This window comes from Carassius gibelio, chromosome B22 (genome assembly GCF_023724105.1).
Source record: "Carassius gibelio isolate Cgi1373 ecotype wild population from Czech Republic chromosome B22, carGib1.2-hapl.c, whole genome shotgun sequence".
NCBI classification, from domain to species: Eukaryota; Metazoa; Chordata; class Actinopteri; order Cypriniformes; family Cyprinidae; genus Carassius; species Carassius gibelio.
Window position 1 is genome coordinate 41,694,411 of NC_068417.1, and position 27,212 is coordinate 41,721,622.

Sequence of the window (27,212 nt, forward strand, 5' to 3'; positions counted from 1 at the left end):
CCGTGTTGTTGCTCAATCTCTTGAAAGCAAGCTTCCCAGTTCACTCAAGAAGGAGTGGATTATGCACAAAACTGACCCAGCAAACAGGTTCTCTCCAAAGTATCATTTTGATTGCCTCCTAGGATTCTTGAAAAGGCAAGAGGAGATTCTTGAGGAATTGGATCAGTTGGAGCCAAGCCCTGTGGACAAAGGCCCTGTGGAAAAGGGTGCTGCAGACTACCCAGATAAGAGAGGGAGGAAGGCTTTTACTAAATCCACAGCAGGTCAGAAGGACGACTATCCCAGCTGTACTGTCTGTGAAGATGACTCCCATGCTGGCAAGCTATTTGCGTGCAAGATTTTCAGGGAGCAAGATCTCTTAAGAAAAAGGGCCCATGTGAAGAAGCTAGGGTTGTGCTCCAAGTGTTTGAGGCCCCACCCCAAGGATGGTAAAGGATGCACACCCAGATACCTCTGCCCAAAAGTAGACTGTCGGAAAGGAGGGGTGTCGGACCACAATTACCTTCTGTGTCCTAAGCTACCGACTCCAAAGAAGGACTACAGCAGTGAGGAGCAGAGTACCATAAAAATTGGAGGAAAGAAACTTGGCCTAACCAACAAACAAGAGGAGTTTCTGGCAGAACTTACTCCAGAACAAAGAGAGAAATACAAGAATGCATTCTCAAACAAAATATCATCAACTGTATGTGCCAAGACTGGAGATGCACTGCAAGAACATCCAGTGGTGATGATGCTGATGGAAGTGACGACAAACTCGGGTTGCCTTATTGGCTCCCTAATCGACCTCGCATCTGATACCAATTATATCACCAATGAAACTGCCGATCAACTTGGACTGTGCGGTGAGAACATCAGGCTTATAGTCCATGGAATCGGGGGAATGAAGAAGACTGTCCTGACCAAAAGATATTCCCTGCGGCTGAAGGTGAAGACATCCAAGGGAAAAGTGGCAGAGCATAGAATTCTCTGCTATGGCCTGGAAAACATCGCCGAAGTGACTCAATCAGTCACTGCCGAGCAACTGCAGAAGTTTTTCCCAAATGTACCCAGAGACGAACTGGTCCGTCCCACAAAGATTGACCTTCTTATCAGTCATCGGGAAGGTCGTCTTGTTCCCCAGCCAATCAGGATTGTGGAAGACCTCGTTCTCTGGGACGGTCCCCTAGGAAAGACCGTTGGGGGAACCCATCCCGATCTCATTGAGACAGTTGACATGGCCGTGTACTGCTCCGAGACTCACCTTGCGAGAACCATGAGATCAGCCTCGATGGCGTATAAAGAGACCATCATACCTCGGGAAGAGGAAGGAAATGCGCTTGTCCGGAGCACAGCAACAGCCAACAAAGACGTCTTCGAGTGGTTCAGGAGGGGCAGCATCGTAGCTGCGTGCAGTCCCCAATGTGGTGGCTGCAAGTGTGGTAGGTGCCCCCCTGGAGGAAAAGAAATGACCCTTAAGGAAGAGCGGGACCTGGAAAAGATAAAAGAATGCCTAACATATGTGCTGGCGGACAAACACAGCAACTCTCCCCACTGGGACGCAGCTTATCCCTGGAAGAAAGACCTCACAGCACTGCCAAACAATCGGCAGGCAGTGGAGGCGACCTTCAGAAACACTGAGAAACGTCTGGAGAAAGATCCTGTGTGGAAGGCTGCATACAAAGAACAAATACATGAAATGGTTTCAAGAGGGGCTGCTGCAAAACTCACAAGGGAGGAAATTAACAACTGGGAAGGACCTAAATGGTACACCGAACCCTCACTCCTCCTCAACCCCTGTGAGAATTGTGTGGAATAGTAGCCAAGAGTTCCGAGGCATAAGTCTAAATGATCTCCTTCACAAGGGTCCTGATGTACTCAATTCCATCAGAGGTGTCCTTCTGAGGTTCAGGAGTGGACTCCATGCCACACTAGGCGATGTAAAAAAGATGTATAACTCAGTGTGGCTGAAAGATGATGAAGTTCACCTCCACCGCTTTCTCTGGAGAGACTACCCTGAGGACAACATTGAGGAGTTTGCAGTCGTCAGAGTAAATATCGGCGATAAACCAGCAGGATGTATTGCCCAAGTTGCAATGAAAGAGACAGCCAACCTTCCTCAGTTTGCTGATATGATTGAAGAACGGCGAGCTCTGACTGAGGACAGCTATGTGGATGACATCCTGACCTCACATGATGACCTCAAGACACTGGAGAGGATCACCAAAGGGGTGGAGGAGATTTTGAGAGCGGGAGGCTTCTTCCTGAAACCATGGGTTCTGTCACGCCAAAGTGGGAGGAGTGGAGCCCCTTCTGAAACAACTGTACCCACGACCCTCGTACTGCCCAACCAAATGCATGATGGGGAGAACAAAGCGCTTGGGGTCGGTCACGAACCTGAGACAGACAAGCTCCGGTTGCTAACTTCTATCAACTTCTCTAAGAAAAGAGGGAAAATGAGGACAGGATTTAATCTGAGCATGGAGGATGTCAGGGAAGGAACACCAAATCCCCTTAACCGACGCATACTTCTTAGCCAGATTGCCGCATTATACGACCCGGTTGGTCTTGCCTCACCAGCCAAACAGAGGGGAGTGATGTTGGTACGAGAATCATTCCAGGAAGCTGGCAAGGACAACCTATTTAAAGACACATGGGATGCCCCTCTCTCACTGAAACTTAGAGAAGCCGCAATAACGCTCTTTGAAGAATTTGTGAGACTTGGCCAGGTAAGGTTTGAGAGAAGCCTCACGCCTCCTGGAGCCATAGGCCCACCGACAGGGATCACGTTCTCAGATGGAAGCGAATCCTCCTATGGAGCCGTACTCTACCTGCGGTGGGAGAACCAAGACAAGGTTGTAATGAAGTTGGTGGAATCCAAGGCTAAACTGACCCCTCTCGACCAAAAAGGAGATGTGATCAAAGCAGAACTCTGTGGCGCGGTCTTCGCTACCCGCCTAAAAAAGTATTTTGAGAAGCACTGCCACATTAAAGTTAAGCAATGGATTCACTTTGTGGACAGCCAAACAATCCTGGCAGCCATCCAAAAGGACAGCTACGGCTTCCAGACCTTTTTCGCAAATCGAATCGGTGAGATTCAGAAAGCCGGACATGTGGAAGATTGGAGGTGGATTGAAGGCAGACGAAACATTGCTGACATTCTTACCAGAGGTGCAACTCCGGAGGAACTTGATGAAGGGTCAGAATGGCAGCAAGGCCCTGAGTTCCTGAAATGGCCTAAGACCGACTGGCCTATGAAGATGGCCAGTGAGATTACACCCTCTGCTGCTGAAGATGTGGGAAAACTTCAGCGGAAAGCCTTCTCAGCTGTGATTACCAGGGCCCAGTCAAAAGAAAGAACTGACCTTAACGGGCCTGACATCAATGCGGACCTCAGACATGGAGTCAACGGTAGATCAACATCACCAGCTGTCTCGGGTGCAACATCAGTGGCAGACAGACAGAGAAGGCCCTGGGCGATTGGTTTGGTACGCCTTGTGAAACCTCAATGCTTCAGTTCTCTGTCTAAGCTGTGTGGTTCCATAGCCTGGACTCGAAGGCCTGCAGAAACCTGGCTGAGAAAATGCCAGGCACCTGACTCATCAAAGTGGAGGCAAACTGCTCTGTCTTGTCAACTGAGGAGAGAGCGCAAGCTTTCCAAGACCTGGTCCTCGCAGCCCAAGATGGCAGTCAGTTCCTGGACTCAACACTGAACCGCTTGGTGGTCCACAAAGACGAGAGCACAGGAATCCTTCTCTGTGGAGGACGAATCCAGTCCTGGAAAGAAGATGGAACAGCTGTTCCTTTAATTCCATTTCGTTCATGGCTCACAACACTACTGTCAAGAGAAGCTCATGACGAGAACCATGAAGGTGTTGCTGCCACGCTTCTGCGCACCAGGAGGAAGGCATGGATTGTGCAAGGTCGGAGGATAGTAAAGAAAGTTGCAAACAACTGTATTACATGTCGCAAACTGAAAGGGAAGATGTGCCAGCAGATGATGAGTGATCTGCCGCCAGAACGCTCACAGCGTGCTAACCCATTTGAGTATACCACACTAGACCTCTTTGGCCCCTTTGAAATCAAGGATGCTGTCAAGAAAAGAACAGGAAAAAAAGTTTGGGGCATAGTATTCTGTTGCATGGCATCAAGGGCAGTCCATGTGGACCTCGTTGACGACCAATCATCTGAAAGCTTTCTCCAAACTTACTCCCGCTTTGTAGCATTGAGAGGCAATCCCAGAAAATTGTGGTCAGATAGAGGAACCAATTTCATTGGAGCTAAACCTGCCCTACAAGATTTGCATAGGTACTTAGCTACCTTACGGGAAGCATCCATAGAGGACAAAGCCGCCAAGAATGGGACAGTGTGGGCATGGAACTTTCATCCGGCTGACGCACCTCATCGCAACGGGTCTGCGGAAGCTGCAGTTAAGCTCATAAAAAGGGCTCTCACTAGCCTCGGAGGGACAACAAGCTCGCTCACCTGGGGTGAGCTCCAAACCCTCTTCTACCAGGCAGCTAACCTCACAAATGAAAGGCCGATTGACGCTAGGGCACAAGAACAAGAAGACTCTACAGAGTATTTGACCCCCAATACTCTGCTTCTCGGGAGGACCAGGCAAGGGGGAGATACAGGAGGAATTGACTTGTGCACCCATCCCTGGCGCCGTTTCAGATTCATCCAGATTGGTGTGGATATGTTCTGGAAGAAGTGGAGTGAACTGGCCGGACCTAATTTATTCATTCGGCCAAAGGGGCACCAGACCCAAAGAAATGTAGCGATAGGTGACATTGTTTGGATTGCTGATCAAAACGCACTGCGAGGGCAATTCCGGCTCGGACGGATCCAGGCTGTGTACCCTGACAAGAAAGGACTTGTGAGAGACGCAGACGTTAAGACGTGTGCAGGCCCCCCTTGCCTCCCTTATAGTTGGGCAACTGAAGAGGAATACTCAGCAGTTGACGTCAGTCATCCTACGGCGAGACGTGAGGAGACTGGTAGTCCTCATCCCTGTGGAAGACCAGTGACTCCTAGACCTCGTCTCTTTGGCCACCAGTTCTCCAGGCGCTGCCTAAACACCCAAACCCCAATTATGAAGGCATTACCTCAGGATACCTCTTTCTCTCTCTCTCTTTCTCTCTTTTTTTTTTTTTTTTTTTTCACTGGTTGGTATGCTTCTATGCTGCCTTCACCACCACTTGCACCACCATTCACGAAGAATGAAGAGTACATACCCCATATGACCAAACCTGGCAGAACACCACACATCTGTCAGGGGAGGTGTCTGAACAATGACAATGGTGTCCTATTCTTTATGAAGAAGAAAAAAAACAAAAAAAAAAAACAAAAAAACAAAACAAAGGATATATATGTGGTGTAATGTTTTGCCTGTGACCGCCTTAAATCACATGATCAGTCGGTCAAGTGGGAGGTGTTGCGTTCACTATGTCACGGGTGTTCGTAATGTAACGCAGGATAATAGGTGGGAGGTTTCACTTACCTGATTGAAGCATGGACCAGTCAAATCCCAAACAGGTGTGTTAAATCCAGTAATGAATGAGCGCGGGCTATAAGTGGGAGCGAGTATTCATTTTGGCATGTTGTCTCGTCAGGAGAGATGCGCCACCGGTAAGCTGCTGTTTTTATCCATTGAGTTTGTTGTCTGTTGCGTTACTGCTGTGCTGCCGTTATATGTGCGCGGTTTGTATGATTGATAACTGTTACTTTGGTCACGCTGATAAAACCTTGTGTGCGATCTGATGTTTAATATTGTCGGCTCGATAGTATCCGTGGCTATAAAAAGGCAAATGTTTGAAATTGGAGCGTTTCACTGTCACACGAGTTACTTCCTGTTTGCGGTGCTGGATGGGTAATGTAGTTGATCACTTTACATTTTGTAATGGATTACTATGCTCAGCGATGCCACTTAGAACTACACTCACTGTTTTTCACTTTGAGCCAACAGACTGAGAACGCTATTGGTTTAATGTGTAACATTGACATTGTATATTTGGTGTGTGTGAAGTTGTTGCATTTCTGTGTTAATATGCATGTGCTTAGTATTTAAACTAAATGGCTACACAAAGTATATTATGATATTTATAAGATTAAATACTGACTATATTGAAATTTATATTTTATTTATATTTGTGTATATATTATATTATGTAATCTATATTTATATTTAGATTTTATGGTTATCAGTATTGTTTACATTATAACCTCTCTATTTCTCCAGGTTTATAACCTGCTGCTGATATTTGTGGACTAATCAACTGTAATTAAAAATGAACCAAGAATAAATAAAATCCACTACGAGTTGTAACAACGTGTCCTCTCCTGACGCCCCGTTCGGTGGGGATATTCTTAAAGAACCGAACCATAATTTTGCCAAAAAATAGAGTCAATGCCGATCTCTGAATATTTGCAGGTTTGGGCCTGGTTAGTACATGGATGGGAGACTGCCTAAGAATACCAGGTGCTTTAATCTTTTTGGAAAATTTCACGAATTATATAATAATCTTTCATTAAAAAAAAAAAAAAGAGTCAATGCCCGATCTCTGAATCTTAGCAGGTTTAGGTCTGGTTAGTACTTTTATGAGAGACTGCCTAGGAATACCAGGTGCTTTAAGCTTTTGGGTTTTCTTTCCTACTTATATAATGTACTGGCGATAAGATTGGCTGTTCTTTAAATAGCCCTCTCTTCAATCAATCAATCAATCACCTTTATTTATATAGTGCTTTAAACAAAATACATTGCGTCAAAGCACTGAACAACATTCATTTGGAGACAGTGTCTCAATAATGCAAAATGATAGTTAAAGGCAGTTCATCATTGAATTCAGCTATGTCATCTCTGTTCAGTTGAAATAGTGTCTGTTTTTATTTGCAATCAAGTCAATGATATCGCTGTAGATGAAGTGACCCCAACTAAGCAAGCCAGAGGCGACAGCAGCAAGGAACCGAAACTCCATCGGTGACAGAATGGAGAAAAAAACCTTGGGAGAAACCAGGCTCAGTTGGGGGGTCAGTTCTCCTCTGACCAGACGAAAACCAGTAGTTCAATTCCAGGCTGCAGCAAAGTCAGATTGTGCAGAAGAATCATCTGTTTCCTGTGGTCTTGTCCTGGTGCTCCTCTGAGACAAGGTCTTTACAGGGGATCTGTATCTGGGGCTCTAGTTGTCCTGGTCTCCGCTGTCTTTCAGGGCAGTAGAGGTCCTTTCTAGGTGCTGATCCACCATCTGGTCTGGATACGTACTGGATCCGGGTGACTGCAGTGACCCTCTGATCTGGACACAGACTGGATCTCGTGGCCACGGTGACCTCGGAACAAGAGAGAAACAGACAAATATTAGTGTAGATGCCATTCTTCTAATGATGTAGAAAGTACGGTGTTATGTGAAGTGTTTCCGGTTCCGGTTTACCTAATTAATGCAGCCTAAAAATCCTTTAACGGATTTGGATATTAAAAGCATATTAGTATGTTATGTGTATGCCAGGTTAAAGAGATGGGTCTTTAATCTAGATTTAAACTGCAAGAGTGTGTCTGCCTCCCGAACAATGTTAGGTAGGTTATTCCAGAGTTTAGGCGCCAAATAGGAAAAGGATCTGCCGCCCGCAGTTGATTTTGATATTCTAGGTATTATCAAATTGCCTGAGTTTTGAGAACGTAGCGGACGTAGAGGAGTATAATGTAAAAGGAGCTCATTCAAATACTGAGGTGCTAAACCATTCAGGGCTTTATAAGTAATAAGCAATGTTTTAAAATCTATACGATGTTTGATAGGGAGCCAGTGCAGTGTGGACAGGACCGGGCTAATATGGTCATACTTCCTGGTTCTAGTAAGAACTCTTGCTGCTGCATTTTGGACTAGCTGTAGTTTGTTTACCAAGCGTGCAGAACAACCACCCAATAAAGCATTACAATAGTCTAACCTTGAAGTCATAAATGCATGGATTAACATTTCTGCATTTGACATTGAGAGCATAGGCCGTAATTTAGATATATTTTTGAGATGGAAAAATGCGGTTTTACAAATGCTAGAAACGTGTCTTTCTAAGGAAAGATTGCGATCAAGTAGCACACCTAGGTTCCTAACTGATGACGAAGAATTGACAGAGCAACCATCAAGTCTTAGACCGTGTTCTAGGTTATTACAAGCAGAGTTTTTAGGCCCTATGATTAACACCTCTGTTTTTTCTGAATTTAGCAGTAAGAAATTACTCGTCATCCAATTTTTTATATCGACTATGCATTCCATTAGTTTTTCAAATTGGTGTGTTTCACCAGGCTGCGAGGAAATATAGAGCTGCGTATCATCAGCATAACAGTGAAAGCTAACACCATGTTTCCTGATGATATCTCCCAAGGGTAACATATAAAGCGTGAAGAGCAGCGGCCCTAGTACTGAGCCTTGAGGTACTCCATACTGCACTTGTGATCGATATGATACATCTTCATTCACTGCTATGAACTGATGGCGGTCATATAAGTACGATTTAAACCATGCTAATGCACTTCCACTGATGCCAACAAAGTGTTCAAGTCTGTGCAAAAGAATGTTGTGGTCAATTGTGTCAAACGCAGCACTAAGATCCAATAAAACTAATAGAGAGATACACCCACGATCAGATGATAAGAGCAGATCATTTGTAACTCTAAGGAGAGCAGTCTCAGTACTATGATACGGTCTAAATCCTGACTGGAAATCCTCACATATACCATTATTCTCTAAGAAGGAATATAATTGTAAGGATACCACCTTTTCTAGTATCTTGGATAGAAAAGGGAGATTCGAGATTGGTCTATAACTAACAAGTTCTCTGGGGTCAAGTTGTGGCTTTTTTATGAGAGGCTTAATAACAGCCAGTTTGAAGGTTTTGGGGACATATCCTAATGACAATGAGGAATTAATAATAGTCAGAAGAGGACCTATGACTTCTGGAAGCACCTCTTTTAAGAGCTTAGATGGTATAGGGTCTAACATACATGTTGTTGGTTTAAATGATTTAACAAGTTTATACAATTCTTCCTCTCCTATAGTAGAGAATGAGTGGAACTGTTCCTCAGGGGGTCTATAGTGCACTGTCTGATGTGATACGGTAGCTGACGGCTGAATGGTTGCAATTTTATCTCTAATAGTATCGATTTTAGAAGTAAAGTAGTTCATAAAGTCATTACTGTTGTGGTGTTGGGAAATGTCAACACTTGTTGAGGCTTTATTTTTCGTTAATTTAGCCACTGTATTGAATAAATACCTGGGGTTATGTTTGTTTTCTTCTAAAAGAGAAGAAAAGTAATCAGATCTAGCAGGTTTTAATGCTTTTCTATAGGATATGCTACTTTCCCGCCAAGCAATACGAAATACCTCTAGTTTTGTTTTCCTCCAGCTGCGCTCCATTTTTCGGGCTGCTCTCTTTAGGGTGCGAGTATGCTCATTATACCATGGTGTCAAACTGTTTTCCTTAACCTTCCTTAAGCGTAAAGGAGCAACTGTATTTAAAGTGCTAGAAAAGAGAGAGTCCATAGTTTCTGTTACATCATCAAGTTGTTCTGAGGTTTTGGATATGCTAAGGAATTTGGATACATCAGGAAGATAACTTAAAAAACAGTCTTTTGTGGTAGAAGTGATGGTTCTTCGATACTTGTAACAAGAAGTAGAATTTACAATTTTGGCTATATGAAGTTTACACAGAACTAAATAATGATCTGAGATATCATCACTTGGCTGAATAATTTCAACACTATCAACATCAATCCCATGTGACAGTATTAAATCTAGAGTATGATTTCGACAATGAGTAGGTCCTGAAACATGTTGTCTAACACCAATAGAGTTCAGAATGTCTATAAATGCTGATCCCAATGCGTCTTTTTCATTATCGACATGGATATTAAAATCACCAACTATTAAGACTTTATCTGCAGCCAGAACTAACTCGGATGTAAAATCACCAAACTCTTTAATAAAGTCTGTATGGTGCCCTGGTGGCCTGTATACAGTAGCCAGTACAAACATAACAGGGGATTTATCATTAACATTGGTTTCTCTGGATAATGTTATATGAAGCACCATTACTTCAAACGAGTTATACTTGAAGCCTGCCCTCTGAGAAATCCTAAAAACGTTGTTATAAATTGAAGCAACTCCTCCCCCTTTGCCTTTTAAAGGCGGCTCATGTTTATAACAGTAATCTTGGGGGGTGGACTCATTTAAAATAATGTAATCATCAGGTTTTAGCCAAGTTTCTGTCAAACAGAGCACATCTATATTATGATCAGTTATCATATTATTTACAAAAAGTGTTTTCGTAGAAATGGATCTGATATTCAATAAGCCAATCTTTATCATTTGTTTATCCATATTGCATTTGTTTTTTATTTGTTGAACCTCAATTAAATTGTTAACCTTAACTTGGTTTGGACATTTTTTGTATTTTCTAGTTCGGGGAACAGACACAGTCTCTATAGTGTGATATCTAGGTGAAAGAGTCTCTATGTGCTGAGAATTAACTGACCTCTGTGACGGGAGGCAGCTAGCAGACGGTCAGTTTAGCCAGTCTGTCTGCTTCCTGACCTGTGCCCCAGTTAGTCAAGTATAAACACTAAGACTATTTGCCATATTTCTAGACAGAAGAGCAGCACCACTTCTTCAGCAGCACTCTTTGCAGCAGACTTCGCTTACGGCCATACCAACCTGGCGGAGATAGAAAGTGATTGGGAAGGTGTGTCTGATTGCAGTTGGAAGAGAAAGGCTCTTCTAAAGCTTTATTTTGTATTTTACTTTTTTCTGTTTATTCTGTGGGAGGAGATTTGGGTTTGTTTTGGGAAAAAAGCCCACGTTTAAGCTCCAAGCAGTTTATCTGCTTGGAGGCAAGCTTTTGTTTGTGCTTTTTTGTTTACAAAAATGGATGGACCACATGGTAAAGATCTGGCAATGGCAGGAGGACTAGAAGAACGTTTGGAACCACATGGAGCAGATAGATCATCAAGAGAGGCAAATGGAGGAAATATGGATCATGGAGCACAGAGGGGAATCAAGCAAAGAGTGGATTATCTGAAAGAAGCAACGGTGGTGTTGGACTTAAAAGGAAATAAGGAGGTAAAAGCTGTGGATATCATTAAAGTAGTTTCAGAGAAGATTGGATTTGGTAAATTGCTGGCAGTGAGACCAAAGTATGGGGAGGAATATGAGTTGACTGTGGAAGATGCAGAACTTTGTGATGTATTATTGGATGGAATGGAAATAAAAGGTCAATTCTTCGAAATAAGGAGGCTGGAGGTAAAGGAACATATTGTGTCTTTTCTTCACTTGCCTGCATACTTGGAGGACGAAGTGATTGAGAACAAATTGAAGTTTTGGGGAGTTAATCCAATGACAAAAATAAAGAGAAGAGTCTATCCTGGAACAAACATTGCTGATGGAACGAGGTATGTGAAGGTTAAATTTCCAAAAGAGGTAACATCACTACCCTATAGTGCTAAATTTGAAACGGCAGATGGCACTCAGTACTTTAGGGTCATACATGATGGACAGCAAAAACTATGTCGGATGTGTATGCAGCCAGGACACATTTTCAGGGACTGTCCTGATTTCCAATGTTATGAATGCTTTGAGCAAGGGCATTTCGCGAAAGACTGTAAAGCTGATAAATGTCTGGATTGTGGGAAAGTATTCATAAGGTGTGACTGTGAAAGTGAACATGAAGAAGAGACAAATGATAAAACTGAACATGGTGAACCAGAGGAGAATATGGAGAGTATGGAAAGAGTCATAAATGAGGGAGAGGAAGATGGGTCTCTGAATGATAGTAAAAGTCAGGAGCAGGAAAAGGGGGGGGATAAGGAGTTGGAGAGAAGAGAGGGGTTTGAAATGGTGGAACATATGATAGAGGGGTGTAGGGGTCCGGTGGATGTTATAATAAAAGAAAGACAGGAGGAAAAAAAGGAGAAGGAGCAAGTAGAGGAATGCATAGAAGTAAATTTGGAGGAGCTGAGGAGGGGAATGAAGAGAGGAATATTGGACACCAAAACATATGTAGGAGAAAGTAGAGAAAAAGGACAGAGAAGGAGAAGAAACTCAGGTACAAATGAAGATGGAGTTTTAATGGAGAATGTGGGAGAAAAGTATGAAAAATGAATGTTTTGTTGTTAATGGCTCTTTGTTTTGTTTCAATCAATGTGAGGGGTTTAACAAAAATTGATAAATTTGGGAAAATGAAAGCGCTATGCAAAAAAGCTGATGTGATATTATTACAAGAAACATTTTGGAAAGATGAAATGATTGAATGTTTTAAAAGAAGTTGGAGAGGAGGAATTTATTATAACAATGGTGGGGGGATTGGGAAAGGCATTGCGGTTTTATGTAAAAGACACATGAATGATGATGTTGAAATCATATAATGGAGGGAAATGTATTATTGTGAAAATGGTTATAGGAGGGGAAAATGTTTTTGTGTGTAATGTACATGCGCCAAATGAAGAGGCAGAAAAGAAAATGTTTTTTAAGGATTTAAATGGTCAGATGGAGAAATGGGAAAATATTATTGTAATGGGAGATTTTAATACAGTTTTTAGTAGACTGGATATAGCGAATGATATGGTTTACGGGGAACAATGCTAGAGTTCTGCAATGCTTTAAAGAACATATGATAAATATGCCTGGATAATTAGGATTGTAAGTATAAGCGTATAATGGAGGGTGAAATTCAATAATGAATATAGAATGAGTGAATATGATAATGATGTGACACGCATTGGAATTTATGTATATGTCAAATGTGAAATTATTGAATAAAAAAAAAAAAAAAAAAAAAAAGCTATGCCCGATCTCGTCTGATCTCGGAAGCTAAGCAGGTTTGGGCCTGGTTAGTACTTGAATGGGAGACCGCCTGGGACTACCAAGTGCTGTAAGCTTTTTGGACATTTTTCACTTAGTATATAATAATTTTGCCAAAAAATAGAGTCAATGCCCGATCTCTGAATATTAGCAGGTTTGGGCCTGGTTAGTACATGGATGGGAGACTGCCTGGGAATTACAGGTGCTGTAAGCTTTTGGACATTTTTCACTTAGTATATAATAATTTTGCCAAAAAATAGTCAATGCCCGATCTCTGAATCTTAGCAGGTTTAGGTCTGGTTAGTACTTTGATGAGAGACTGCCTAGGAATACCAGGTGCTTTAAGCTTTTGGGTTTTCTTTCCTACTTATATAATGTACTGGCGATAAGATTGGCTGGTCTTTAAATAGCCCTCTCTTTGCAGCAGACTTCGCTTACGGCCATACCAACCTGGCTATGCCCGATCTCGTCTGATCTCGGAAGCTAAGCAGGTTTGGGCCTGGTTAGTACTTGGATGGGAGACCGCCTGGGAATACCAGGTGCTGTAAGCTTTTTGGACATTTTTCACTTAGTTTATAATAATTTTGCCAAAAAATAGAGTCAATGCCTGATCTCTGAATATTAGCAGGTTTGGGCCTGGTTAGTACATGGATGGGAGACTGCCTGGGAATACCAGGTGCTGTAAGCTTTTTGGACATTTTTCACTTAGTATATAATAATTTTGCCAAAAAATAGAGTCAATGCCTGATCTCTGAATATTAGCAGGTTTGGGCCTGGTTAGTACATGGATGGGAGACTGCCTGGGAATACCAGGTGCTGTAAGCTTTTTGGACATTTTTCACTTAGTATATAATAATTTTGCCAAAAAATAGAGTCAATGCCTGATCTCTGAATCTTAGCAGGTTTAGGTCTGCTTAGTACTTTTATGAGAGACTGCCTAGGAATACCAGGTGCTTTAAGCTTTTGGGTTTTCTTTCCTACTTATATAATGTACTGGCGATAAGATTGGCTGTTCTTTAAATAGCCCTCTCTTTGCAGCAGACTTCGCTTACGGCCATACCAACCTGGCTATGCCCGATCTCGTCTGATCTCGGAAGCTAAGCAGGTTTGGGCCTGGTTAGTACATGGATGGGAGACTGCCTGGGAATACCAGGTGCTGTAAGCTTTTTGGACATTTTTCACTTAGTATATAATAATTGTTGCGTTAGAATAAATAAAATCCACTACGAGTTGTAACAACGTGTCCTCTCCTGACGCCCCGTTCGGTGGGGATATTCTTAAAGAACCGAACAGTTATAAACCGCGGCCCACTGCACTGGATTGAATGCAGCAAAAAACAGCCACGGACTGCTTCATTAAGGAAGCTCAATCAACCCAGGATCAGCTGGCCTCTCACTTCTTTGACTGACCCCAAGTTTATCATTAATCAAACTGCCCGTTGATCAAGGATAAAGGAGCTCGTGTGCACATTGGCATTGACGTCTCTCCAGTCAACACAAAGGGAGTAACAATGGCAGACTTGGAAAAGCTTAAAAGTGTGCGATCAAGAGCACAGGCTTCATTCACCAAAAGGGCTCATACTCTCACCAAACCGGGACTCTTGGAACCGACTGAAGTTCTCAGTGAATGGAAGATTTTCAGGACAGACTTTTTTAAAGTCATAGATGCGGGACATGAGTATGCTGAAGCCCTGAGAGAGTCATCGGATGAGGAGGTCATAGAATCTGCAAACCAAATTGATGAAAAGACAGCGGAGTGTGAGAACAGGTTCCTCGAGGTAAAGAATGCCTCCCAGGAAACCTTTTGGACCAGCTATGCAGAGGAGGTGTTTTTTAAGCAGGTCAAAACAGCTGAGTCGGCCATCACTCAGGCAGAGGAAGAGGAAGTTAACCCTCGGAAGTCAGTCAAGGACCGTAGGCTAAGAAATAGAGGTCTTGAGAGAGAGGTCATTGAACTCAGAGAAATGCTAGTAGAGTGGAAGGAGTTGGTTCCTGGTTCGAGGGCATTAGATCTCAGGACACGCCACAAGACACTAAAGAAGAGGGTCCTGGCGTTGTCTGACAAACTGGAGGAGGACGAAGCAGACCAAGTGAAGGGTAGAGAAAGAAACCTGGAAGATGAAAGCAGCGCGGTTGGTGATCCGATACGAGATGCTCCTTTCATCTCTCTCCCTGACATATTTGCCGATCGCCAGCTGAAGCCCAAAACGTATGCGGGGGCATTGAACATGAACACACGGCCCCTCTCACAGCAGAGCAGCCCGGAAAGGACCAAAGGAAACTTTAATCTCAAGCCTCAAATCAGCCTTGAAAGAGCACGGCTACCGACTTTCTCTGGTGACATGAGGGACTATTACCGCTGGAAGACTGAGTGGGAGGACCTACAAGAATTGGGTAACCCACAAGGTGTGGAATGTATAAAAAAGTTCCACTTATTAAATAGTCTCCACGAAAAGGTCAAGAAGGATCTCGTCCTATCTAGCTGTGGATCCGCCGACGATATGTTCAGGCTGCTGGACAGCAAATACGGGAACAAAGCAAAAATAGTCCTAATGATCACCAGCGAAGTCCAGTCTCTTCCCCCTGTTAAAGGAAACAATCCAAGAAGAACCATTGAACTGATCCAGGCTGTTGAAAGAGCACTGTACAACCTCCAGATTCTTGGTGAAGAGGATGCCGTGAAGAACCGTGTTGTTGCTCAATCTCTTGAAAGCAAGCTTCCCAGTTCACTCAAGAAGGAGTGGATTATGCACAAAACTGACCCAGCAAACAGGTTCTCTCCAAAGTATCATTTTGATTGCCTCCTAGGATTCTTGAAAAGGCAAGAGGAGATTCTTGAGGAATTGGATCAGTTGGAGCCAAGCCCTGTGGACAAAGGCCCTGTGGAAAAGGGTGCTGCAGACTACCCAGATAAGAGAGGGAGGAAGGCTTTTACTAAATCCACAGCAGGTCAGAAGGACGACTATCCCAGCTGTACTGTCTGTGAAGATGACTCCCATGCTGGCAAGCTATTTGCGTGCAAGATTTTCAGGGAGCAAGATCTCTTAAGAAAAAGGGCCCATGTGAAGAAGCTAGGGTTGTGCTCCAAGTGTTTGAGGCCCCACCCCAAGGATGGTAAAGGATGCACACCCAGATACCTCTGCCCAAAAGTAGACTGTCGGAAAGGAGGGGTGTCGGACCACAATTACCTTCTGTGTCCTAAGCTACCGACTCCAAAGAAGGACTACAGCAGTGAGGAGCAGAGTACCATAAAAATTGGAGGAAAGAAACTTGGCCTAACCAACAAACAAGAGGAGTTTCTGGCAGAACTTACTCCAGAACAAAGAGAGAAATACAAGAATGCATTCTCAAACAAAATATCATCAACTGTATGTGCCAAGACTGGAGATGCACTGCAAGAACATCCAGTGGTGATGATGCTGATGGAAGTGACGACAAACTCGGGTTGCCTTATTGGCTCCCTAATCGACCTCGCATCTGATACCAATTATATCACCAATGAAACTGCCGATCAACTTGGACTGTGCGGTGAGAACATCAGGCTTATAGTCCATGGAATCGGGGGAATGAAGAAGACTGTCCTGACCAAAAGATATTCCCTGCGGCTGAAGGTGAAGACATCCAAGGGAAAAGTGGCAGAGCATAGAATTCTCTGCTATGGCCTGGAAAACATCGCCGAAGTGACTCAATCAGTCACTGCCGAGCAACTGCAGAAGTTTTTCCCAAATGTACCCAGAGACGAACTGGTCCGTCCCACAAAGATTGACCTTCTTATCAGTCATCGGGAAGGTCGTCTTGTTCCCCAGCCAATCAGGATTGTGGAAGACCTCGTTCTCTGGGACGGTCCCCTAGGAAAGACCGTTGGGGGAACCCATCCCGATCTCATTGAGACAGTTGACATGGCCGTGTACTGCTCCGAGACTCACCTTGCGAGAACCATGAGATCAGCCTCGATGGCGTATAAAGAGACCATCATACATCGGGAAGAGGAAGGAAATGCGCTTGTCCGGAGCACAGCAACAGCCAACAAAGACGTCTTCGAGTGGTTCAGGAGGGGCAGCATCGTAGCTGCGTGCAGTCCCCAATGTGGTGGCTGCAAGTGTGGTAGGTGCCCCCCTGGAGGAAAAGAAATGACCCTTAAGGAAGAGCGGGACCTGGAAAAGATAAAAGAATGCCTAACATACGTGCTGGCGGACAAACACAGCAACTCTCCCCACTGGGACGCAGCTTATCCCTGGAAGAAAGACCTCACAGCACTGCCAAACAATCGGCAGGCAGTGGAGGCGACCTTCAGAAACACTGAGAAACGTCTGGAGAAAGATCCTGTGTGGAAGGCTGCATACAAAGAACAAATACATGAAATGGTTTCAAGAGGGGCTGCTGCAAAACTCACAAGGGAGGAAATTAACAACTGGGAAGGACCTAAATGGTACACCGAACCCTCACTCCTCCTCAACCCCTGTGAGAATTGTGTGGAATAGTAGCCAAGAGTTCCGAGGCATAAGTCTAAATGATCTCCTTCACAAGGGTCCTGATGTACTCAATTCCATCAGAGGTGTCCTTCTGAGGTTCAGGAGTGGACTCCATGCCACACTAGGCGATGTAAAAAAGATGTATAACTCAGTGTGGCTGAAAGATGGTGAAGTTCACCTCCACCGCTTTCTCTGGAGAGACTACCCTGAGGACAACATTGAGGAGTTTGCAGTCGTCAGAGTAAATATCGGCGATAAACCAGCAGGATGTATTGCCCAAGTTGCAATGAAAGAGACAGCCAACCTTCCTCAGTTTGCTGATATGATTGAAGAACGGCGAGCTCTGACTGAGGACAGCTATGTGGATGACATCCTGACCTCACATGATGACCTCAAGACACTGGAGAGGATCACCAAAGGGGTGGAGGAGATTTTGAGAGCGGGAGGCTTCTTCCTGAAACCATGGGTTCTGTCACGCCAAAGTGGGAGGAGTGGAGCCCCTTCTGAAACAACTGTACCCACGACCCTCGTACTGCCCAACCAAATGCATGATGGGGAGAACAAAGCGCTTGGGGTCGGTTACGAACCTGAGACAGACAAGCTCCGGTTGCTAACTTCTATCAACTTCTCTAAGAAAAGAGGGAAAATGAGGACAGGATTTAATCTGAGCATGGAGGATGTCAGGGAAGGAACACCAAATCCCCTTAACCGACGCATACTTCTTAGCCAGATTGCCGCATTATACGACCCGGTTGGTCTTGCCTCACCAGCCAAACAGAGGGGAGTGATGTTGGTACGAGAATCATTCCAGGAAGCTGGCAAGGACAACCTATTTAAAGACACATGGGATGCCCCTCTCTCACTGAAACTTAGAGAAGCCGCAATAACGCTCTTTGAAGAATTTGTGAGACTTGGCCAGGTAAGGTTTGAGAGAAGCCTCACGCCTCCTGGAGCCATAGGCCCACCGACAGGGATCACGTTCTCAGATGGAAGCTAATCCTCCTATGGAGCCGTACTCTACCTGCGGTGGGAGAACCAAGACAAGGTTGTAATGAAGTTGGTGGAATCCAAGGCTAAACTGACCCCTCTCGACCAAAAAGGAGATGTGATCAAAGCAGAACTCTGTGGCGCGGTCTTCGCTACCCGCCTAAAAAAGTATTTTGAGAAGCACTGCCACATTAAAGTTAAGCAATGGATTCACTTTGTGGACAGCCAAACAATCCTGGCAGCCATCCAAAAGGACAGCTACGGCTTCCAGACCTTTTTCGCGAATCGAATCGGTGAGATTCAGAAAGCCGGACATGTGGAAGATTGGAGGTGGATTGAAGGCAGACGAAACATTGCTGACATTCTTACCAGAGGTGCAACTCCGGAGGAACTTGATGAAGGGTCAGAATGGCAGCAAGGCCCTGAGTTCCTGAAATGGCCTAAGACCGACTGGCCTATGAAGATGGCCAGTGAGATTACACCCTCTGCTGCTGAAGATGTGGGAAAACTTCAGCGGAAAGCCTTCTCAGCTGTGATTACCAGGGCCCAGTCAAAAGAAAGAACTGACCTTAACGGGCCTGACATCAATGCGGACCTCAGACATGGAGTCAACGGTAGATCAACATCACCAGCTGTCTCGGGTGCAACATCAGTGGCAGACAGACAGAGAAGGCCCTGGGCGATTGGTTTGGTACGCCTTGTGAAACCTCAACGCTTCAGTTCTCTGTCTAAGCTGTGTGGTTCCATAGCCTGGACTCGAAGGCCTGCAGAAAACTGGCTGAGAAAATGCCAGGCACCTGACTCATCAAAGTGGAGGCAAACTGCTCTGTCTTGTCAACTGAGGAGAGAGCGCAAGCTTTCCAAGACCTGGTCCTCGCAGCCCAAGATGGCAGTCAGTTCCTGGACTCAACACTGAACCGCTTGGTGGTCCACAAAGACGAGAGCACAGGAATCCTTCTCTGTGGAGGACGAATCCAGTCCTGGAAAGAAGATGGAACAGCTGTTCCTTTAATTCCATTTCGTTCATGGCTCACAACACTACTGTCAAGAGAAGCTCATGACGAGAACCATGAAGGTGTTGCTGCCACGCTTCTGCGCACCAGGAGGAAGGCATGGATTGTGCAAGGTCGGAGGATAGTAAAGAAAGTTGCAAACAACTGTATTACATGTCGCAAACTGAAAGGGAAGATGTGCCAGCAGATGATGAGTGATCTGCCGCCAGAACGCTCACAGCGTGCTAACCCATTTGAGTATACCACACTAGACCTCTTTGGCCCCTTTGAAATCAAGGATGCTGTCAAGAAAAGAACAGGAAAAAAAGTTTGGGGCATAGTATTCTGTTGCATGGCATCAAGGGCAGTCCATGTGGACCTCGTTGACGACCAATCATCTGAAAGCTTTCTCCAAACTTACTCCCGCTTTGTAGCATTGAGAGGCAATCCCAGAAAATTGTGGTCAGATAGAGGAACCAATTTCATTGGAGCTAAACCTGCCCTACAAGATTTGCATAGGTACTTAGCTACCTTACGGGAAGCATCCATAGAGGACAAAGCCGCCAAGAATGGGACAGTGTGGGCATGGAACTTTCATCCGGCTGACGCACCTCATCGCAACGGGTCTGCGGAAGCTGCAGTTAAGGTCATAAAAAGGGCTCTCACTAGCCTCGGAGGGACAACAAGCTCGCTCACCTGGGGTGAGCTCCAAACCCTCTTCTACCAGGCAGCTAACCTCACAAATGAAAGGCCGATTGACGCTAGGGCACAAGAACAAGAAGACTCTACAGAGTATTTGACCCCCAATACTCTGCTTCTCGGGAGGACCAGGCAAGGGGGAGATACAGGAGGAATTGACTTGTGCACCCATCCCTGGCGCCGTTTCAGATTCATCCAGATTGGTGTGGATATGTTCTGGAAGAAGTGGAGTGAACTGGCCGGACCTAATTTATTCATTCGGCCAAAGGGGCACCAGACCCAAAGAAATGTAGCGATAGGTGACATTGTTTGGATTGCTGATCAAAACGCACTGCGAGGGCAATTCCGGCTCGGACGGATCCAGGCTGTGTACCCTGACAAGAAAGGACTTGTGAGAGACGCAGACGTTAAGACGTGTGCAGGCCCCCCTTGCCTCCCTTATAGTTGGGCAACTGAAGAGGAATACTCAGCAGTTGACGTCAGTCATCCTACGGCGAGACGTGAGGAGACTGGTAGTCCTCATCCCTGTGGAAGACCAGTGACTCCTAGACCTCGTCTCTTTGGCCACCAGTTCTCCAGGCGCTGCCTAAACACCCAAACCCCAATTATGAAGGCATTACCTCAGGATACCTCTTTCTCTCTCTCTCTTTCTCTCTTTTTTTTTTTTTTTTTTTTTCACTGGTTGGTATGCTTCTATGCTGCCTTCACCACCACTTGCACCACCATTCACGAAGAATGAAGAGTACATACCCCATATGACCAAACCTGGCAGAACACCACACATCTGTCAGGGGAGGTGTCTGAACAATGACAATGGTGTCCTATTCTTCATGAAGAAGAAAAAAAACAAAAAAACAAAAAACAAAAAAACAAAACAAAGGATATATATGTGGTGTAATGTTTTGCCTGTGACCGCCTTAAATCACATGATCAGTCGGTCAAGTGGGAGGTGTTGCGTTCACTATGTCACGGGTGTTCGTAATGTAACGCAGGATAATAGGTGGGAGGTTTCACTTACCTGATTGAAGCATGGACCAGTCAAATCCCAAACAGGTGTGTTAAATCCAGTAATGAATGAGCGCGGGCTATAAGTGGGAGCGAGTATTCATTTTGGCATGTTGTCTCGTCAGGAGAGATGCGCCACCGGTAAGCTGCTGTTTTTATCCATTGAGTTTGTTGTCTGTTGCGTTACTGCTGTGCTGCCGTTATATGTGCGCGGTTTGTATGATTGATAACTGTTACTTTGGTCACGCTGATAAAACCTTGTGTGCGATCTGATGTTTAATATTGTCGGCTCGATAGTATCCGTGGCTATAAAAAGGCAAATGTTTGAAATTGGAGCGTTTCACTGTCACACGAGTTACTTCCTGTTTGCGGTGCTGGATGGGTAATGTAGTTGATCACTTTACATTTTGTAATGGATTACTATGCTCAGCGATGCCACTTAGAACTACACTCACTGTTTTTCACTTTGAGCCAACAGACTGAGAACGCTATTGGTTTAATGTGTAACATTGACATTGTATATTTGGTGTGTGTGAAGTTGTTGCATTTCTGTGTTAATATGCATGTGCTTAGTATTTAAACTAAATGGCTACACAAAGTATATTATGATATTTATAAGATTAAATACTGACTATATTGAAATTTATATTTTATTTATATTTGTATATATTATATTATGTAATCTATATTTATATTTAGATTTTATGGTTATCAGTATTGTTTACATTATAACCTCTCTATTTCTCCAGGTTTATAACCTGCTGCTGATATTTGTGGACTAATCAACTGTAATTAAAAATGAACCAAGAATAAATAAAATCCACTACGAGTTGTAACAACGTGTCCTCTCCTGACGCCCCATTCGGTGGGGATATTCTTAAAGAACCGAACCATAATTTTGCCAAAAAATAGAGTCAATGCCGATCTCTGAATATTTGCAGGTTTGGGCCTGGTTAGTACATGGATGGGAGACTGCCTGGGAATACCAGGTGCTTTAATCTTTTTGGAAAATTTCACGAATTATATAATAATCTTTCATTAAAAAAAAAAAAAAAAGAGTCAATGCCCGATCTCTGAATCTTAGCAGGTTTAGGTCTGGTTAGTACTTTTATGAGAGACTGCCTAGGAATACCAGGTGCTTTAAGCTTTTGGGTTTTCTTTCCTACTTATATAATGTACTGGCGATAAGATTGGCTGTTCTTTAAATAGCCCTCTGTTCAATCAATCAATCAATCACCTTTATTTATATAGTGCTTTAAACAAAATACATTGCGTCAAAGCACTGAACAACATTCATTTGGAGACAGTGTCTCAATAATGCAAAATGATAGTTAAAGGCAGTTCATCATTGAATTCAGCTATGTCATCTCTGTTCAGTTGAAATAGTGTCTGTTTTTATTTGCAATCAAGTCAATGATATTGCTGTAGATGAAGTGACCCCAACTAAGCAAGCCAGAGGCGACAGCGGCAAGGAACCGAAACTCCATCGGTGACAGAATGGAGAAAAAAACCTTGGGAGAAACCAGGCTCAGTTGGGGGGTCAGTTCTCCTCTGACCAGACGAAAACCAGTAGTTCAATTCCAGGCTGCAGCAAAGTCAGATTGTGCAGAAGAATCATCTGTTTCCTGTGGTCTTGTCCTGGTGTTCCTCTGAGACAAGGTCTTTACAGGGGATCTGTATCTGGGGCTCTAGTTGTCCTGGTCTCCGCTGTCTTTCAGGGCAGTAGAGGTCCTTTCTAGGTGCTGATCCACCATCTGGTCTGGATACGTACTGGATCCGGGTGACTGCAGTGACCCTCTGATCTGGACACAGACTGGATCTCGTGGCCACGGTGACCTCGGAACAAGAGAGAAACAGACAAATATTAGCGTAGATGCCATTCTTCTAATGATGTAGAAAGTACGGTGTTATGTGAAGTGTTTCCGGTTCCGGTTTACCTAATTAATGCAGCCTAAAAATCCTTTAACGGATTTGGATATTAAAAGCATATTAGTATGTTATGTGTATGCCAGGTTAAAGAGATGGGTCTTTAATCTAGATTTAAACTGCAAGAGTGTGTCTGCCTCCCGAACAATGTTAGGTAGGTTATTCCAGAGTTTAGGCGCCAAATAGGAAAAGGATCTGCCGCCCGCAGTTGATTTTGATATTCTAGGTATTATCAAATTGCCTGAGTTTTGAGAACGTAGCGGACGTAGAGGAGTATAATGTAAAAGGAGCTCATTCAAATACCGAGGTGCTAAACCATTCAGGGCTTTATAAGTAATAAGCAATATTTTAAAATCTATACAATGTTTGATAGGGAGCCAGTGCAGTGTGGACAGGACCGGGCTAATATGGTCATACTTCCTGGTTCTAGTAAGAACTCTTGCTGCTGCATTTTGGACTAGCTGTAGTTTGTTTACCAAGCGTGCAGAACAACCACCCAATAAAGCATTACAATAGTCTAACCTTGAAGTCATAAATGCATGGATTAACATTTCTGCATTTGACATTGAGAGCATAGGCCGTAATTTAGATATATTTTTGAGATGGAAAAATGCGGTTTTACAAATGCTAGAAATGTGTCTTTCTAAGGAAAGATTGCGATCAAGTAGCACACCTAGGTTCCTAACTGATGACGAAGAATTGACAGAGCAACCATCAAGTCTTAGACAAATTGGTGTGTTTCACCAGGCTGCGAGGAAATATAGAGCTGCGTATCATCAGCATAACAGTGAAAGCTAACACCATGTTTCCTGATGATATCTCCCAAGGGTAACATATAAAGCGTGAAGAGCAGCGGCCCTAGTACTGAGCCTTGAGGTACTCCATACTGCACTTGTGATCGATATGATACATCTTCATTCACTGCTACGAACTGATGGCGGTCATATAAGTACGATTTAAACCATGCTAATGCACTTGCACTGATGCCAACAAAGTGTTCAAGTCTGTGCAAAAGAATGTTGTGGTCAATTGTGTCAAACGCAGCACTAAGATCCAATAAAACTAATAGAGAGATACACCCACGATCAGATGATAAGAGCAGATCATTTGTAACTCTAAGGAGAGCAGTCTCAGTACTATGATACGGTCTAAATCCTGACTGGAAATCCTCACATATACCATTATTCTCTAAGAAGGAATATAATTGTGAGGATACCACCTTTTCTAGTATCTTGGACAGAAAAGGGAGATTCGAGATTGGTCTATAACTAACAAGTTCTCTGGGGTCAAGTTGTGGCTTTTTTATGAGAGGCTTAATAACAGCCAGTTTGAAGGTTTTGGGGACATATCCTAATGACAATGAGGAATTAATAATAGTCAGAAGAGGACCTATGACTTCTGGAAGCACCTCTTTTAAGAGCTTAGATGGTATAGGGTCTAACATACATGTTGTTGGTTTAAATGATTTAACAAGTTTATACAATTCTTCCTCTCCTATAGTAGAGAATGAGTGGAACTGTTCCTCAGGGGGTCTATAGTGCACTGTCTGATGTGATACGGTAGCTGACGGCTGAATGGTTGCAATTTTATCTCTAATAGTATCGATTTTAGAAGTAAAGTAGTTCATAAAGTCATTACTGTTGTGGTGTTGGGAAATGTCAACACTTGTTGAGGCTTTATTTTTCGTTAATTTAGCCACTGTATTGAATAAATACCTGGGGTTATGTTTGTTTTCTTCTAAAAGAGAAGAAAAGTAATCAGATCTAGCAGGTTTTAATGCTTTTCTATAGGATATGCTACTTTCCCGCCAAGCAATACGAAATACCTCTAGTTTTGTTTTCCTCCAGCTGCGCTCCATTTTTCGGGCTGCTCTCTTTAGGGTGCGAGTATGCTCATTATACCATGGTGTCAAACTGTTTTCCTTAACCTTCCTTAAGCGTAAAGGAGCAACTGTATTTAAAGTGCTAGAAAAGAGAGAGTCCATAGTTTCTGTTACATCATCAAGTTGTTCTGAGGTTTTGGATATGCTAAGGAATTTGGATACATCAGGAAGATAACTTAAAAAGCAGTCTTTTGTGGTAGAAGTGATGGTTCTTCGATACTTGTAACAAGAAGTAGAATTTACAATTTTGGCTATATGAAGTTTACACAGAACTAAATAATGATCTGAGATATCATCACTTGGCTGAATAATTTCAACACTATCAACATCAATTCCATGTGACAGTATTAAATCTAGAGTATGATTTCGACAATGAGTAGGTCCTGAAACATGTTGTCTAACACCAATAGAGTTCAGAATGTCTATAAATGCTGATCCCAATGCGTCTTTTTCATTATCGACATGGATATTAAAATCACCAACTATTAAGACTTTATCTGCAGCCAGAACTAACTCGGATGTAAAATCACCAAACTCTTTAATAAAGTCTGTATGGTGCCCTGGTGGCCTGTATACAGTAGCCAGTACAAACATAACAGGGGATTTATCATTAACATTGGTTTCTCTGGATAATGTTATATGAAGCACCATTACTTCAAACGAGTTATACTTGAAGCCTGCCCTCTGAGAAATCCTAAAAACGTTGTTATAAATTGAAGCAACTCCTCCCCCTTTGCCTTTTAAACGCGGCTCATGTTTATAACAGTAATCTTGGGGGGTGGACTCATTTAAAATAATGTAATCATCAGGTTTTAGCCAAGTTTCTGTCAAACAGAGCACATCTATATTATGATCAGTTATCATATTATTTACAAAAAGTGTTTTCGTAGAAATGGATCTGATATTCAATAAGCCAATCTTTATCATTTGTTTATCCATATTGCATTTGTTTTTTATTTGTTGAACCTCAATTAAATTGTTAACCTTAACTTGGTTTGGACATTTTTTGTATTTTCTAGTTCGGGGAACAGACACAGTCTCTATAGTGTGATATCTAGGTGAAAGAGTCTCTATGTGCTGAGAATTAACTGACCTCTGTGACGGGAGGCAGCTAGCAGACAGTCGGTTTAGCCAGTCTGTCTGCTTCCTGACCTGTGCCCCAGTTAGTCAAGTATAAACACTAAGACTATTTGCCATATTTCTAGACAGAAGAGCAGCACCACTTCTTCAGCAGCACTCTTTGCAGCAGACTTCGCTTACGGCCATACCAACCTGGCTATGCCCGATCTCGTCTGATCTCGGAAGCTAAGCAGGTTTGGGCCTGGTTAGTACTTGGATGGGAGACCGCCTGGGAATACCAGGTGCTGTAAGCTTTTTGGACATTTTTCACTTAGTATATAATAATTTTGCCAAAAAATAGAGTCAATGCCCGATCTCTGAATATTAGCAGGTTTGGGCCTGGTTAGTACATGGATGGGAGACTGCCTGGGAATACCAGGTGCTGTAAGCTTTTGGACATTTTTCACTTAGTATATAATAATTTTGCCAAAAAATAGTCAATGCCCGATCTCTGAATCTTAGCAGGTTTAGGTCTGGTTAGTACTTTGATGAGAGACTGCCTAGGAATACCAGGTGCTTTAAGCTTTTGGGTTTTCTTTCCTACTTATATAATGTACTGGCGATAAGATTGGCTGGTCTTTAAATAGCCCTCTCTTTGCAGCAGACTTCGCTTACAGCCATACCAACCTGGCTATGCCCGATCTCGTCTGATCTCGGAAGCTAAGCAGGTTTGGGCCTGGTTAGTACTTGGATGGGAGACTGCCTGGGAATACCAGGTGCTGTAAGCTTTTTGGACATTTTTCACTTAGTTTATAATAATTTTGCCAAAAAATAGAGTCAATGCCTGATCTCTGAATATTAGCAGGTTTGGGCCTGGTTAGTACATGGATGGGAGACTGCCTGGGAATACCAGGTGCTTTAATCCTTTTGGAAAATTTCACGAATTATATAATAATCTTTCATTAAAAAAAAAAAAAAAAGAGTCAATGCCCGATCTCTGAATCTTAGCAGGTTTAGGTCTGGTTAGTACTTTTATGAGAGACTGCCTAGGAATACCAGGTGCTTTAAGCTTTTGGGGTTTCTTTCCTACTTATATAATGTACTGGCAATAAGATTGGCTGGTCTTTAAATAGCCCTCTCTTTGCAGCAGACTTCGCTTACGGCCATGCCAACCTGGCTATGCCCGATCTCGTCTGATCTCGGAAGCTAAGCAGGTTTGGGCCTGGTTAGTACTTGGATGGGAGACCGCCTGGGAATACCAGGTGCTGTAAGCTTTTTGGACATTTTTCACTTAGTATATAATAATTTTGCCAAAAAATAGAGTCAATGCCCGATCTCTGAATATTAGCAGGTTTGGGCCTGGTTAGTACATG

The 27,212-nt window shown here is 43.5% G+C and overlaps 1 protein-coding gene and 5 non-coding genes across 7 annotated transcripts in view; 5 read left to right on the top strand and 1 right to left on the bottom strand.

Moving 5' to 3' along the window:
* LOC127987501 (protein NYNRIN-like) overlaps window positions 1-27,212 on the bottom strand; it is a 363,443-nt gene that overhangs the window by 198,511 nt on the left and 137,720 nt on the right. The gene's annotated exons all lie outside the window — the stretch shown is intronic.
* Window positions 13,251-13,369, top strand: LOC127995287 (5S ribosomal RNA). Its single transcript, XR_008168242.1, has one exon. It is a non-coding gene; the product is annotated as a 5S ribosomal RNA (ribosomal RNA).
* LOC128002669 (5S ribosomal RNA) lies at window positions 13,865-13,983 on the top strand. Its single transcript, XR_008175413.1, has one exon. It is a non-coding gene; the product is annotated as a 5S ribosomal RNA (ribosomal RNA).
* LOC127995299 (5S ribosomal RNA) lies at window positions 26,035-26,153 on the top strand. The gene has a single exon (XR_008168253.1). It is a non-coding gene; the product is annotated as a 5S ribosomal RNA (ribosomal RNA).
* On the top strand, window positions 26,509-26,627 carry LOC127997193 (5S ribosomal RNA). Its single transcript, XR_008170065.1, has one exon. It is a non-coding gene; the product is annotated as a 5S ribosomal RNA (ribosomal RNA).
* Window positions 26,995-27,113, top strand: LOC127995087 (5S ribosomal RNA). Its single transcript, XR_008168051.1, has one exon. It is a non-coding gene; the product is annotated as a 5S ribosomal RNA (ribosomal RNA).